Source organism: Mandrillus leucophaeus, unplaced genomic scaffold, assembly GCF_000951045.1.
Source record: "Mandrillus leucophaeus isolate KB7577 unplaced genomic scaffold, Mleu.le_1.0 Scaffold476, whole genome shotgun sequence".
In the NCBI taxonomy this organism is placed as follows: Eukaryota; Metazoa; Chordata; class Mammalia; order Primates; family Cercopithecidae; genus Mandrillus; species Mandrillus leucophaeus.
Genome location: NW_012105098.1, coordinates 1,601,505 through 1,605,850, shown reverse-complemented (window position 1 = coordinate 1,605,850; position 4,346 = coordinate 1,601,505). Strand labels below are relative to the sequence as shown.

Sequence of the window (4,346 nt, the reverse complement as noted above, 5' to 3'; positions counted from 1 at the left end):
ATCCCAGCTACTCAGGAGGCTGAGGCAGAGAATTGCTTGAACCTGGGACGCGGAGGTTGCAGTGAGCTGAGGTCGCGCCACTGCACTCCAGCCTAGGCGACAGAGCGAGACTCTGTCTCAAAAAAAAAAAAAATTGTTATTGGCCAGGTGTGGTGGCTCACTCCTGTAATCCCAGCACTTTGGAAGGCCAAGGCAGGCGGATCACTTGAGGTCAGGAGTTTGAGACTAGCCTGGCCAACATAATGAAACCCTGTCTCTACTAAAAAACATAAAAATTAGCTGAGGAGTGACCTGCGCATGTAGTCCCAGTTACCGGGAGGCTGAGATGGGAGAATCCCTTGAACTCAGGAGGCAGAGGTTACAAGTGAGCTGAGATCACGCCACTGCACTCCAGCCTGTGTGACAGAGCGAGACTCCGTCTCAAAAAAAAAAAAAAAGCTTTTTCTACCTAAGGCTTTTCCACCTCCCAGGACCCTTTCTAAGACCTGGGGGAAGGCACAGAGAGAGAATACTCATAATAACTTGCCTCGTAAGTTGAGGGCTCAGAATCAGTTTTGTAGAATTCAAGGAAAATGAAGAAATTAAATTTTACCTGCTACAGTGATATTTTCCAAATGTTTATGTAACACTTTGCAATTAAAAAAAAATCATCACCAGTTTATAGTTGGGGAAAGCTGGCTGTGGGACGAGTCAGACTTCAAGATATAAAGATCCTTCCACCAATGTGTGCATGTGCACACACATAATTTCTCTCTCTCTCTCACACACACACTCACATACACACACATACTCACACACATGCAACCTTTTACAACATCACAGTGCCTCTTGAAGTCCATTACAACACTTACTGAAATCTTTGATTAGAAGAACCATGCTTGAAGCCATTTCAAAGGAAAGGCATTTGGGATTTGATGCCTCATTAACAAGACAACAAAGAACAAGTAGCTCTCTTGTTTTTTATCTTTCTGACAAGCAATCAGAGTTGCTCACTTTCCTTTTTAAATTAAATTTAAAAAATTAAAAATTTAAAAACTAAAAACAATTCTTAACTGAAAAACCTATTTAAAATTATTTTGAATACTTCACGTTATCCAACCAATTTAGTAATACCAGGTACTTTCAGGATCTAATTTCTGCTCTGAGTTATCTGTTATCTATACTTCTAATTAAAGGGGGAAAAATAAGGGAGAAAACCTAATAATCTGTGTGTGGAGTAACAACAGCTCCTATGAAAATGCTTTTAGAGAGTGAAAATAAATTTTGAAAGATTGGCTCTGTATACATATACATATGAGAAATGATTTACCACTACAAATTTCTACCTATGGCTTTTACTTTTATTTGTAATTCTTTTTTGGCTTTCCAAATGTATTGCAATTCAATTATTCTTTTTCTTCACTCTGTTGTCCCGGCTGGAGTGCAGCGGTGAAATCTTGGCTCACTGCAACCTCCCCCTCCTGGGTTCAAGTGATTCTCATGCCTCAGCCTCTGAGTAGCTGGGACTACAGGCGCATGCCACCATGCCCAGCTAATTTTTGTCTTTTTGGTAGAGATGCGGTTTCACCATGTTGGCCAGGCTGGTCTTGAGCTCCTGACCTCAAGTGATCCGCCCGCCTCAGCTTCCCAAAATGCTGGGATTACAGGCATGAGCTACCACACTCGGCCTCTGTTTATTAAAATGCCAAAAAACTATGATATTGATTGATCAAATTTTCTTTACTATAAGAGCGTTCAGGGCCAAGCGCAGAAACAGTCAAAATAAAAATGGATATGACTTACCTAAAGGGAAAAATGATTTACAGGAAACACTTTCAATAATGTCAGGTAAATAAAGTATTACTTTCAATAAACAACCCATTGCTTAAAATACTTGTAAAAACTTGCAATACACTTATTTTAAAGCAAAAAAATGTATTTATGGACCCAGTTTTCAAATTTTTCATCCGTTGATATTAACTTATGTTCTCTATCGTATGATTCTGCGTGTTTGTAGCTTTGAGAAGCAGTATAAGCACAGACTCAAGTCAGACTGTCTAGATTTGGAATGTCATTTACTAGGTACCAACTATACAGCCTTGGGAAGATTATTTAACCTCTCAGTGCCTACATCACCGCATTGTAAAATGGGAATTATAATAGCCCCTCCTTCTCAAAAGCAGTGAGAAAATTAAGTACAAGAATTGAAACCTGCCGAGTATCTAAATGCTTTTTAAGTTTCAGCTCTTATTCCAACATAATCGATTTTGCTTTTGATTCTTCACTTGTTTCATGAACCATATTTCTTTCTGCTAAATTAAAAGTTTTTGAAAATGAATTAAGTCCTTGTAACAAATATACAATAATGCATAATTATATAATTAATAAATAAGAACACAATTCCTGTTATTTCAAATTTTGTTGAGTAGATATTTGAAGAGAGATTTTCTTTCTACTTTTAATACAATTTGTTTACCATTTCTCACAATATGACTGGAGTTATTTATGTTTGACAATGATCTGGAGATTGCAAGTAAACTTGATTATTGTAAATATATTTGCTCTTATTCAAACATATTTGAGTCGATTGCATCTTTGACTAAACTCTTTGCTGAATCATTCTTTCTTGGATGAAGTGTTATTTTTAGTAATGGATCGTTATTCTTCCTCCACATCTAGGATTGTATCTTCCTGACACACATAAGGGCAAATGTGAAGAACTCTTCTGATGCATTATTCACAAAATCTGAAGCTGAAGCTGGTTTATATTAAGTACAATTGAAATTAGATTTTAAAAAAAGGATGCAGTGTCTGTGTAGGCTAGATTTTCTGCAGAGGAAAAGAATTTCCCATTTTTATCTCTTTGTATCATTTTAATGATGAAAGCACCTGATTTTTAGTCAAACTAAGATATTCACCTGGCTCACTTGTTAATTTTTTTTAGCTCTATATGATCCTTTATATGGTTTGTGATGTAAATATAACTTGAGATTCAAAATAATGGAATGTACTATCTTTTTCCTTTTATTTTTCTAGATAGTATTGATTGATTTGTTTTTAAATTTATGTATTAAGGTTTTAGATTTTGTGGTGAAACATATCCAAGACTGAGAAACGCAGCACAGGGCATAGGAAGGAACCAAGCAAGTAGAGAGTTCCAGGAGAGGTTTAGAGCTTTGTAGGGTGGATGGCACTAGAGGGTTGCTCCCTTCCCACAGGCAGCAGGGCTGGGCTGTTACATCCCTGTGTCTGTTAGACAATGGCCACAGGCCACCACCAGGATATCATATTTAATCAGCAGCACTTTTATTTCTTAGTGGCCGGAAAACAATGGTGTATCTTATAACTTCTGACATCTTAAATTTGACACAAATATGGTATATGAATTTGAAACAATACATTTCTCTCTAGTTACTGTTTTGGTGGCATTCTACAATTTTTATGGGGTATTTTCATTATCAATTATAAATATTTTCAAATTTCTGTTCTAACTTATTCAAACAATGTTTAGAAGTGTTTATCACACTTTCCAGACATAAAAGGATTTTTAAAAATTGTCTACTTATGGCTTGTAATTTTATTGCATTGGGATCAGAGAGCTGAGCAGAATCATATAGATTCCTTGGTTTATGTTGAAACTTGTTTTGTGGTCTTGCATGTGGCCAATTTTTATACAGGTTCCATTTCTTTACTTAAAAAGATTATATATTCTTGGCTGAGTGCAGGAGCTCACACCTGTAATCCCAGCACTTTGGAAGGCCAAGGTAGGTGAATCACTTGAACCAGCCTGGGCTACATGGGGAAACCCCAGTTATACTAATAATACAAAAATTAGCCGAGCATAGTGGCATGTTCCTGTAGTCCCGGCTACTCGGGAGGCTGAGGCACAAGAATTGCTTGAACCCGGCAGGTGAAATTTGCAGTGGGCCAAGATTGTGCCACTGCACTCCAGCCTTGGCGACAGAGTGAGACTCTTCCTCAATAAACAAACAAACAAATATATATTCTTTAATTATTGAATTAAATCCCATATATTATTAAATTGAGCTTTATATGTTCAAATCGTTTTGATTTTTAGTAATTTTTTGTTTGCTGAATCTACCAGTTTCTAAGAGATGTTAAAAAATCTTCAACAATTGTGGATTTGTTCATTTCCTATTGCAAGACTGTCAATTTTTCATTTTTATATTTTGAGGTTATGTTGATGGATACATGCTTAGAATTATCACAACTTCCTTGTGATTGTTCCTTTGAACATTGCATGGTGATTCTCTTTTTCTCCCTATTATTGACTTTACCTTGAAGTCTATTTTGTCTGAAGTTAATATGAGCATTCTTTTAATTAGTGTTGCCTGGGATATCATTTC

General features: G+C 36.4%; 1 protein-coding gene across 1 annotated transcript in view; it reads right to left on the bottom strand.

The window, feature by feature from the left end:
• The window catches only part of SEL1L2 (sel-1 suppressor of lin-12-like 2 (C. elegans)), a 92,577-nt gene that overhangs the window by 55,980 nt on the left and 32,251 nt on the right, over positions 1-4,346 (bottom strand). The window lies entirely within an intron of this gene.